Consider the following 13,414-nt stretch of genomic DNA (forward strand, 5'->3'; position numbering starts at 1 on the left):
CACCAAGTAATGGACTTGTTAGATACTAGAAGCAAGTCTTAAATTTTATGCTATGTAAATCTGAGAATGATTGCAAAAGCCAAAGCACTATGTAGCACCACGAAATAAACAATTGCTATCCACTTTTATATAATATGCTTCATAAGCTCATCTTGTGATCGAGCAACACAAAAGTCCTATTGCATGCATAAGCTTCAATTGTATACAACTAGATGTGACCCGTGGATTGTTGTGGCCAAAGAAACATCATGTCTAGTCTCATGGGCTATCTTCTCCTAGCGCTATCTTCTCTTCCAAGTGGAACACTCTTGATACTCTCTTCATACATGCATAGTGTGTTGCATTTCTAAAAGTGTTGCATTACATAGTCTCTTGACAAATTTTAACAAACATGAAAAGATGTCGCAAAGTATTCTTTGATACCAAGCTTGGGAGCTTCTCATGTGCATTATTTTGTCATGAGATGCTAGCTCTTGCTCAATAAAGTTAGGAGTACTCTACTTCTATTGTGTGTGTGTGTGTGTGTGTGTGTGTGTGAGAGAGAGAGAGAGAGAGAGAGAGGTCATTATGTATAAATTGTGTATATCATGCGTGTTCAAGAACTATTTATAAAACTCATCTGTGAAATTTTGAAATACACCCCTTTTCTATTCAATTTGTAGATTTTTTTGCCACTCTCTTACTTGCTTTTATCTTGATGTTTTTCTTGTGAGCAAGACATGGTAGTGGTCCATATTACAATCTCTTATATAGTATGAAGGATGTCCTTCCCTTGGTCTACCTAGGCTTGACAAAGTGCTACCAAGTTCAAAAGTACAAATTTGCTAAGTCAACAAGTTTTTAAAGATGAGCGTCCATAATTTCTCCATTGTGTAATCATAAAACTTTTCATGTCTAAGAATGAAGTTGTGAAAAGATTACGGCTAATAGTTTCCAATGCACTAGGAGAGCTCAAGTTTCAAACAGAAGAGTTGGATTTCTTTTTATATCAAGAATGTGATTGACCCTTCCATCTATGCTGCTCTCTAAAAGCCTCACTTGCTTGCATCTCTATCTATGTTTTGTGCACGAGCATGGTAATAGTATACATCATTGACTAATCATAACAATGCATAAACAACTTACCATGATAAGGTGTAGATTATTTGTTCATGTATACTTTCACACCATTTGCAACTTAAAATGTGATAGAAATGAAAGCAAAATAAGGTTTCTCAATTGATTACTTTTGCAAGAAGTTTAGCCATTTTGCTAAACTTAAGGACGTGGTGCAAAATTGAGGCTGGACTTGAAATCATGCATGCCATTGATCTTTCTCTTTCCAAATTATAAAAGCATGTTCCTGTTTGAGAGAGCAAATTGTGTTTAACCATGTACATGGTTGATCCTATTCCCTTATGCACTATCTATACCATATCAACCATTTGGCTTATCTCCTACTCCCTTAAATGTGATACTGAACGTTGAGGTAGTGTAGGAGAGCATTATACTCTTCATAAGTGCTTAGATTTTGATCACATCATACCTAGTTTGCTTACATTTTGGCTCGTAACAACTTCATAAGTTCAATTTTTCAGTTGCCACCATTATATCCATAGTCTTCAAGCATGCTACATGTTGTATTTGGTCCCATAGGTCAATCTAACCTTTAAAGACGATGACTCTGTGCGTGTGTATGTGTGTGTGTATATCTTTCCTCCTCGAGAAAGTATGTGAACATGTAAGCACTTGTGTTTAATAATCAAAACTCATCGGCTACATTTTTAAAGTCTCTTGTGTACTTCTTCTTCTCTCTCTCTCTCTCTCTCTCTCTCTCTCTCTCTCTCAAAACTCATTCGATGGTATTTCTCTCTCTCTCTCTCTCTCTCTCTCTCTCTCTCAAGCTATGCAATAGGATGCGTCCTCGCTAGTAGTGTCTGGAGAAGGTTTGACTAAGCCTAGAGGTTGAGAGTCTAGATTAGCTGGTCTCAAACTGGGTTAACATAAAGTAAAGCGGGTAAAAATACTGAAAAATGTTCTAAAATTACAAACTTTATCATCTTTTTTTTCAACATGCTAATGGGGAGGAAATGTGCATTGACAATACATCAATAAAGTAAAGGCTGCTTTGACTACAAAGGGCAAGTGCGAGAATGGTCTCAAGGGCTTGGGTTGAGAGAGAGAGAGAGAGAGAGAGAGAGAGAGAGAGAGAGAGAGATCACCCAGTCAAGGGAGATACATATGGGTCCACCACTCTTTGTTGATACGTTGGGCTTCGATAATCCTCTCTCATCGGCACTATGCGGGGGTAGAAGGGGGCGGTTAGATGTAGACATACGTAGAGTTTATGAAAATTTTAATGTTTATAAAGAAGTTATAGAATATTCTAACATCTTCAAAAGAATCCCAAAGACTTGAAGCATCTAATAAAATTGGAGTGATATATAGATGACATGCATACGTTGATCTCTCTCTCTCTCTCTCTCTCTCTCTCTCACACACACACACACACACACACACACACACACACACACACACACACACACACACACACACACACACATATACTTGTACAACAATTGAAATATATAAATTTTTTCCTTTTCCCTTGCAAATGTTACAATAACCTTTGTTTAATTTCAAAAAATAATAGTATGGTTTATTCGGGGGGACATACCTCTCCCTTCTATCCTCACATGGATACCCACCCCTATGCCTATTATGCATAATATGTCACCTTCATTACTACCCTAACATTTCACTTCCTCGCTCACTTTGTCTCGCTTTAGTGTACTACTATACACCGCAGCCTACTTCGTACACTACATGCAATCTCTCTCCCTCTCAACCCCCAATACGCGAGCAGGACAGGCCATGAGGCAGCTTGGGAACCTGTAGCCACTAAAGACTCAGATCATGGGCGTCTTCTCACGTTGAGCAAATCAAATGGCCTATAAATGGTGAGGGTGCTTTGAGCCCCTCACTTAATTTGCGGGTATTCTTTCTCTGCGTGTGTATTTCAAAGTGAGGTGTGAGGACTTTGATACTGTGTTGCTATGGAGATTGTTGAACCACCGTCTCAAGTCAATACTACTACTATGATGAGTTTGGGTTATTTTCTGCTATTCGTGCTATTACCGACTGGCTTTTAATTGGTTTTTTTGGGGATATTATGTTGGAAATACATACTGTGCATGAATTGATTGATTGTAGGAAGGTTTTTTGGATACTATGCCGTGACTGTGTACAATGCATGAACTAGGATGGGTTATTTTCTGCTATCCAAGCAGATACCAACTGGCTTTAAACTTGGCTTTTTTGGATAGTATATCGCGACTGCATATTATGCATGAACTAAGTGTTTATAGGATGGTTGGTAAAAAATATGGCTTGCAGCAATCGTTTTTCTAGATAAAACTGGTGATATTCATTGAGGGGTCAATGGCCTTGTAATACATAAACTGATCACATTGCGTACTTATGTTTTTCTACCTTTTTTATGGTAGGAAGTTGGTTTTTTCATCAATGTGGGTTATGACCCAAAAAACAATTGGTAAACTTAAGTATTGCCTTATGGTTGAGGCTTCTTGATATCCTTGCATAATCATAATCCTAGGGCTAGGTAATGTTGTGGTTGAACAGTAAAATAAAGGAGATCTTTTGGTAATGGATATTGTCGTGAGAATGGTCCGTCTTCATAATATGCAGCTTATAATTTTGGTTATTTCTTTTGACACTAGTAATGGTAAAGTTGGCCTTGAAGAATGAATATTATGTGAAATAAGTTGTGGGGATTATGGTTTGATAAAACATTGATACCAGGTTCATATTCGGCTATTCTGTCGCTTAAAAAATGGCATTTTTGAAGGTTGTTTACTAATGTGAAAATTAGTTTAAGCTAGGATAGATTTAGCAGATTTCTATCACAACACATACAGAAGGAGGTAAGTTGGATTAGATATGCCCATGTGGGCTTGCAAGTTTTGGTTTTCACTTAAGCCAAAATTGACGCTTTAAAAAAGGGACTTTTGGGTATCTCAAGTTGTTAATTAGGTTACTTTATGCGTTATGTTACTTAGGATTTTGGACTTGACAATATGGCAAAACAGTATTTGAAAAATTAACCTATGGGTTAAAATAGGACACTTGGATCAAAAGTGGTAATGGCCTTTTGATCAAAATGATATATATGTTAAATATCTATTTAAGGTCTTATAAAATATTGGGCTATATCAAAACCATACATACAATTACTACCAATAAATGAGATAATAAACGTTTCTTCACATAAAAAACTAAAAGTACTGAAAGACATGAACAATTTGGACAGTGCTTTTAAGTTAAAAAAAGTTGTAAGTTGGACATGGGATAACAACTGATATAGTCCATTGACACCTGTAGTACATATCCAACGCTAAGGAATCTGTTGTCTTGTTTGGATGAATGCAGGTGAGCACTCTATCCTTTCTTGATATCTTTCTTGGCTTAAAGCTATTGTATGTTAGATAGTACACTTGCTCCTACCACTTGGGAAGTAATTCTTTATTGGATCAATATCATTGTATACTGGATTGTGGCTTCATTCTCATATGCCATGTACAAAGATAATTCTAAGACTGAGTTGTTTTTGTACTAGTTTTTACTTTTTCTCTAAAGCCAACTGTCTTTTGAATGTGAAAGTTCATTTATGTCTTATTATATAAGTTAAAACAGCTACAAACACACACACACACACACACACACACACACACACACACACACACACATACACACACACACACACACACACATGTTCTGAAAGGAATCTGTTCTCAGCTTTATCACTGTATACCCCACCCTCACACACACACACACACACACACACATCTAGACGAAACATTATATTTTTATCTTAAGCTGACTAGAGCTCTGTATGAACTAGCCTACCCACATAATTTCTCTTTTAAGCAAGTTAGGCTTGTACACTGTGGATTATCTATCTCTCTTTCACAAAGACTCATTTGGAATTTTAACAGGATCAGAAAACTCCTTTGGCCTTTCATAGTTCCTCGCCATTTCTTGGCATCACTCACGTAGTGTTAACTGACTAATACTCACATGTGGTAGCTCCACATTCTCAATGGTACTTTATGATGGCAAAGCATCACACACACACACACACACACACACATGTTACTTTCATATGTGGCTTATTGTTTTGAGAATGGATACTTGCTAATGTTTAACACTACATGGATGGTAGGTATAAGTTAAAAAGGTTTTAAGTAGGACATGGATAACAAGTGATAGGTTAGTTGACACCTATCATATGTATTCAAAACTAACAAATATGTTAGTCTTGTTTATATGGATGGAGGTGAGGACTCTATCTTTACTTAGGATTTTTTTGGCTAAGCTGCTGTCCATCACTGTCAAACCTGGCCTCTTTCACTTCAAGATGGGTTGTTCTTGACTATCTTATGTACAAAACACTAGAATGATACCTCATTCTCACTATGATGTACAAAAATGAATCAAAAATTGAGTTTTTTTTGTGCTAATCATTGTCCTTTGTCTAAAGCCAGCTGTCTTTTGAATTGCTCTGTTCTCTTGTGTATAAGTATAGTCTAAAAACAACAACTCTCTCTCTCTCTCTCTATACCTATACAAGAGAACAGAGCAATATATATATATATATATATATATGTATATATATATATATATATATATATATATATATATATATATATATATATATATATATATATATATATATATATATGTATATCAATGAGGTCCTCTTATGAAGGCTTGCCATCATCTTAAGACCGCCATATAGATATGGGTCTCTTAACTTTCTCACAACCTCATCGTACTATTTCTCACGTTTCATGCTATGGCAAGAAGTTGGCTCTTTTTCACGCTTCTTCAGTATGATTGTGGGCATCTCTCCACACACACACACACACACACACACACACACACACATAGCATGTCACATAAATGTATCTATACAAGCATTCTGTAATCTTCAAATGAAGGGTAGCTCTACCCTTTGGGATTAGCAATATTCAGATGACAGATAGAAAAGCAATAAATGAAGGTTTTTGCACTTTGCACACCAATCTATATTGGGTTTTCATTATTTGGATGATAGAAATTGACATTTCTGCAGCAGGTTGCCCCCTTAATACATCCCAACTGACATACAGGTGGGTGCCTATGCACCTACTCAATACAAATAAGTTCTTTTCTTGTTGAAAATCTAGGTACAAAACTAGTCTTTAAAATACTGCCGTTTGTTGATGATAAATACGATGAAGAGTTTTGTTTGACATCTAAAATACAACACATTAGGCTGATTTTCCAATAAAAATGGAGTTTGAAATACGCTCTGATCTGGATTTTTTGAAAAAAATATACTATGTAGATTTACATTTATAACCTCATGTGATGTGCTGTTAAGAGATGTGGTATGTGGTTGATTTTGGACAAAAGGACGATATTACAAATAAAATGCTCGTTGATTTTTACGTATACACACACATATGGAAATGACTGGTAGATGATGATACTGATTGGTAGTTTTGAACATAAAAAATGGGGAAGCTCCTAGCGTACCTTAATCATGGATTCACAAATACATGAATGTGTGCATGCACACAAACCACTTATAATGGAAGCTAGGTTTTTAATATTATAAAAACAAATGTGGCATGCTCTTAATCTTGGCTTATAATGGGCTCAAAATTCACACTTATACTAGTGAAATGTAATAAACCACCAACAAAATCATAAAAGTGCTAAATTTGGACAAAAAACAAGATTAGACAAGTCTCGTAATTTGGTCATAACTTTTAATTTTTACAATACTTGAGTAACGTGCCAACTTGTCTTTATTGATGCTTTTGAAACTGTATCAATGGATGCTAATATATCTCAATTGCTTGTCCACTTTTTAGCATGGTAATAACACATGAAAGACCTACCTGCTCCCTCCTCTAGGATATCCTAATAATGCATTATAAACTTGTGTCCTTTCTCCTGTAGGGAAAGGTCATTAGTGAAGATGCTATAGTATTTAGTAAATTATCTAAGATAGTGCTGATGATTATAATATCTCTAAGGTGACTACCACGAGTCTACTATTGAAAGTTGAAGTAAGGAAGCATTTTGTAATTGAAAAGATCTACATCAATAGTGCACATACCTTGTTACAAATCAAATAAAGTTTCAAACACAAAATTGCAATTTTGATTGTGTAAGTGGCATGTGTAACATAAAACTAATATTCCTTGAGTTTTGGCCTAATATGCTATATAGCATCGTATACGACAATGTTTGAGTTTTTCAATTGCAGAAGAATACGAGATATTCTAGTACCAAGTATAACTTTCTCAATATTACTAGTTTTTCAGGCAAATTATGTGCATTTTGTAGGTAATCATAAACTTCAAATTTGGCTAGATATTGAGTAGTTTCTATGGATTCTATAGGACATAATGCTAAAACCAGTTTTTTCATGTTTACTGCATTTAACACTTCATCATTGTCCGCAAGGTTCCACTTGGTAAGAGATCTATTATTCTTTTGACATGCTCCATGGCTTCTTTTGATTCCAAAGGCACAAAGAAACTAAGAAGACATTTGTATAGTATTTGTATTGAGCGTGACTATATAAACTTTGATGATAGGTGCACAAATGGCAAAAATGCAACTTTTTGTATCCATTTTTTTGCCAAAAGGAAAAATAGTGAGGCAAAAGTAACCATATGCTTTGATCACCAACCCATTGAAGTTGACAAGGAATTTTATCTCATGTCCTACAAAAATCCCTAATCTCATTTATATGCAATCAATCGTGAGAAATGGTTGTTTTGGGCAAAATGGACTAGTCTATCAAATTTGGAGGCTTGTTCTGACAAAGAGATGATAAATTTTACAAGTTTATCATTTTTTCCATATGTGGTAGTCCTTGAATCATAAGCTCATGAAAGGATTTTCCAAAACGAGTGAATCTACTATGGTTTTGAAAGTTTTTTTCAAAACCCTGAAAGGAAACTTTTATGTCATGTTACATTACCAACCTAGTGTTAAGGATATAAGATAAGAAGAATGTTGTTGCTATTCTTGGTATGCGTACACAAGTGCGTACTTTGTATGCTAGCTGCACAAAGGGATTTAGTCATCCATGCTAAATTCATGGTACAAAAAGTTGATAGAATATGAATGGTTATCATTGTCTGATTCTGATGGTCCATCTCCATCTTGGAGACACACACTTAGGATTTTGAACAACATGTGGGTGGATGTTGGATCTCGATCCGCATGTTGGATTTCTCACATAATGACAAGCTTTTTATGATGGCTTTACAAATGGACTTCTACATCCGCCTTATAGTAAGGTTTGAGAGACCTAATTTGGAATACTTTAGCAAAGAGATCTCTAGTAGTTCTTGAATTTTATGACTGCTATCTTGTTCAAAATTTTTAACGTTACTTCATACTTTTTTATGATAATAAGAGGGATTTAACACTAGTTCTGTAATCGGACACTCAAATGTCCTTAGACACTAAAGTGTCTTGTTTTTCTAGCAACTTGTCATAATTATTTGGTGAATTTAGAAAAAACATTCATAGGTCACGTTCATATCTTAGGTCAACTATGAGGTGAAGAACATAGACAAATTTTACTTTTGTCAAAATTAATACCAAATTAAGATTATAATGATAACTTTTAAGATGAAAAATCATAGAAATTCGATACAGTTTTGACAAAATTTTCATAAATTGAGTGTAACTTCTTATCAAAATAAGATTTTGCATAGATTTCAAGGTGTATGGATAGGAAAAAACTTATTATAGCAAGAAATTGAGCTTCATAACTTAGTTATGGGACTAGAGTTTTGTTATAATCAAAAGACCAAAATCATGAAAATGCTGACAAAGAGAAAAATTTTGGTCTTTCAAGGCCTCTTTCATTAACATGATGAGGTTACGGAACAAAACCTAAGGTGTATAATGTATCTATAGGTCAATACCCATCAACTAAGCATTTTTCATGAGTTCAAACTCGTAGGCATCTTGTAATTTAAACTCATTTTAAAAAAATTGTAGTGCATAATTTCTTGCAAAAAAAACATTGCTATGAAAAACTAATGAAAGTGTGTATATAAATCTCCCAAGTGTGTCCATATGAGGTATTTGTATACAAATAAGTGAGATGAATGGAAAAATTAAAAAGTGGACTTTATTTTAAGGCTTATCTTTGATAAATAAAAAGTCATAATTACAACATGCGCAATTTTTTGGATACGCCATAAATCACCAAATGTGGCTTGCATAACCATTAAAATTTATCACCTTATGTAATGGAGTCATAGATCTAGTATATATGCATCATAAGACATTGTAAATTTAGATGAACTGAATGTTTTTGTGATCGTTAATTGAATTTGTGAACGTTGCATATTTGACCCACGGGACTTTCTATATTGAATTCTAGTCACAAAGGATTTTTCCCTCACATGATAATTGCAAAAATATCAAACACATATATAAGTAGTTACCACGCACTATTGCATGCACCCTGCTTATTTTTTTCTCAGGCTAGAGTACGAGATTTAATGAAACATTGTATGCTGTTTTGCATAGGTTCTTTTCATGGGTGTAGTTACTATTGAGGTTATGATCAAAAGTTAGGGATTATAATTTCTATGAGTACTTTGAATAACATTTTATAAGTTTGCAAAAGCATTTCTTGAGATGTGCTCTAGATTTTATGTATCATTTTATTTAAATTCACGAAAAAGAACACTAAAGTGTCTTTTTTGGTACCAAACTAGTGTTAACACTAGGTTGGTAATGGGACACTTTTATGTCCTGTTAAGTGACCATTTTCCTTGAATTATGTCAAGAGTTTCAAAATGGATTTTGAGGTGCTATCTGTCTAGAAAGTTGTCTCATGAGCTGAAAAAAACTCGATATTTTTTTGGAATATCAATTCCATCTTTAACCTTGTCCTTGCACAACATTTCACAACCTAAACTGTGTGAAAAAACGGGTCCTGTTTTTGGCTTTTTTCAACTTTTTGCAACTATACCACTCTATAATTCATGTTTGTGAGGTCTATAATGCTAGAGAACTATCTTTAGTAGTCCTCAACATGTCCCGATGCTTCTAGGGAGAAATAAATGTTAAAGTTGTAAGTTATGACCAAATTACAAAAATTGTCAAATCCTGTTTTTTAGCCAATTTTAGCTCTTCTATAATTTTTTTGGTGGCTTTCATCATATCCAAATGCAGTTTTGATTTTCTATGTCGCATATTGTAACATAAAGCTAATATTCCTTGAGTTTTGGGGCACCTAATACCCTATTTTGCATAGTAGACAACGATGGCTGATTTTTCCAATTATAGAAGAAAACGAAACATTCTAGTATATCAAGTATAGCTTTTTCAATATTGTTAGTTTCTTGTGACAACTACATGCATTTTGTAGTTAGTAACCATATCTAGTCATAAGGATCAAATTTGGCTAGATACTGAATACTTTCTATGGGATTCTACAACTCATAATGTTGAACCCAGTTTTTTCATGTTTGCTGTATTTAGCACTTCATCTTTGTCCCCAAGATTCCCCTTGGTAAGAGATGTATTATTCTTTTGACATGCTCCATGGCTCCTTATGAACCTAAAGGACAATACGGAACTAAGAAAACATGCATATATTATTTGTATTGAGTGTGGCTATAGAAACTTTGATGATAGGTTTGCAGAATGGTAAAAATTCAACTTTTTTGTACCTATTTCTTTTGGCAAAACAAAAAATAGTGAGTGAGAAGCAATCATATGTTCTAATCACCAACCCATTGAAGTTAACTAGGGAATTTATCTCAAGCCCTACAAAAATCCCTAATCTTATTTTTATGCAACAAAACGTAAGAAATGACTGTTTTGATGAAAATGTACTGGTCCATCAACTTTGGAGGCTTGGTGTGACCAAAAGTTGAGAAATTTTACAAGTTTCTTATTTTTTCCATGTGTAGTAGGCCTTGAACTATAACCTCATGAAAGGATTTTACAAAATGAGTGGATCTACTATGGTTTTGGAGGTTTTTTTCAAAACTCTGAAAGGACACTTTTATGTCCTGTTAGGTTACCAACCTAGTGTTAAGTGTAAGAGTACTTTTTAGCAAGAGGTTATGGCTTGAGATAGACAAAGCACGGGATAATTGATTTTGACTTTTCTTTTACTTTGAAAACATTTAGTTTTCTCTTCATAAGGATAGCCTTAATCCTCAAGTGAGGGTCTCTTCTGAGATGGCCATTATTTGATTTTTTTGAAACTTTGTTCGAAATACAAACAAAATGCTGTCCAATTTTTCCAAACGGAAGTCTATGTGATTACTAATAAAGGTACTTGACCCTTGCTTAGCGGGGAGGTTCTTTGTAATTTCGGATACGGGTACAATAGAAAAAGGTGTTTTATACACATCCTCCCATGTAATGTCAGTGTTTTTGGTGCATATGATTACTTTTCTAAACATTATTTACTTGATCTCTGCTTAGTTGTAAGTTTCTTTGTAATTTCTGACACCGATAACAAGTGAAAGGGGTCATTTGACACCTATCTTCCCAAGTACTACCAATTATGACGGGCTTGTGTTTCTTGGATGGTGACATGTAAGAGGTTCCTTCCTTGGGATTACAATGACAGTTGCAGTAACAACAAAAGATCATCCATCGTGGTGTCGATTATTTTTATGTTGATAAATAGCCCTTGTATACATTCTTTGAAAATATTCACGAGTAGTACAATAGTAAAGTCTAAATGTCAATTGTAGTTTTATCTTTGTCATTTTTTAGGACTAATGTAGACATGATTTTTTCTTTTTTATACACTGGCTGGTCTCTAGTCTCATTGTATGGTTCAATAGTTTGTGAAATCAAACTATTGTTAGATAATCAATCTTAAACACACACACACACACACACACACACACACACACACACACACACACACATACATGTTACTTTCATTTGTGGCTTACTGTTGTGAGAATGGATGCTTGCTGATATTTAACACTACATGGATGGTAGGTATAAGTTAAAAAGGTTTTAAGTAGGACATGAATAACAACTAACAGGTTTGTTGACACATGTAATATGTATTCAAAGTTAACAAATCTGTTGTCTTGTTTATATGGATGCAAGTGAGGACTCTATCTTTACTTAAAATCTTTTTGGCTAAGTTGCTATCCATCATTTTCGAACCTACCCTCTTTCACTTTAGAATAAGTTGTTCGTAAATTCTTATGTACAAAACAGTAGAAGGATACCTCATTCTCACTATGATGCACAAAAATGAATCAAAGACTTTGTTTAGTGCTAATCTTTGTCCTTTGTCTAAAGTCAGTTGTCTTTTAAAATGTTATGTTCTTTTGTGTATAAGTCTAAAAACAGCAACACACACACACACACACACACACACACACACAGATGCACATCCATAGCCTATGCGTTTGTTTAGCACTTTGTTTAGTGCTAATCTTTGTCCTTTGTTTAAAGTCAGTTGTCTTTTAAAATGTTATGTTCTTTTGTGTATAAGTCTAAAAACAGCAACACACACACACACACACACACACACACACACACACACAGAGATGCACATCCATAGCCTATGCTCTCTCTCTCTCTCTCTCTCTCTCTCTCTCTCTCTCTAACATGGATAACAACCCCTTCATATACATGCATGTCCTCAAAGCAAGACAATCCCCAAGTCAACGCGTAGACAAGCGAGCATTCTCCGTTTTCTCAATCTGTTTAAAGAAATGTAAACTTGTATAAATAATATCAATATTCGTCTCGAAAAAAGTCTCTTGGGAAAATAAAATAAAATATTTTGTAAAAATATTTATTTAAATTAAATAACCAAATCTCCACTGAAATCACCTTTTTTTGTTATGAGTATATAAACCAGTATATTTATTCTATGTAGAGTGAAAAGTCTTTTGACTTTACACTGCCCTTTTTTTTTTGGTCAAACTAACAATTTGAAGTCTTTTGACTTTACATTGTCGAAAGGCTTTTCGTTCCCTATATATTTACCCTTCACTGCTACATTCTAAATCTTACCCTTCACTTTTGCTTTTAGATTAAACATTTTGTAAAGTTTTGTTTGAAATGAATCAATGAGTGACACGTGGAGGCCCTCTCCTTCCTTGAAAATTTTAAGCTGTATTAATATATAGTGTAGATTGGCAACCAAAGCATTGTTGGAGAGAAGAAGAGGAATTTTGTCACTATGAGGACAACAAGTTAGGTGACATATGGAGAGTTACATAAAATCTATGATCCTTCCAAGGACTATCTCTCACTATGATGTTGGCTTCAATTGTACTACTTGTGGTGGCCTTGAGATATGAGAATTCCCTAAAGCTCAAGAGTGCGAGTA

Source organism: Adiantum capillus-veneris, chromosome 24 (genome assembly GCF_014529385.1).
Source record: "Adiantum capillus-veneris isolate H3 chromosome 24, ASM1452938v2, whole genome shotgun sequence".
In the NCBI taxonomy this organism is placed as follows: Eukaryota; Viridiplantae; Streptophyta; class Polypodiopsida; order Polypodiales; family Pteridaceae; genus Adiantum; species Adiantum capillus-veneris.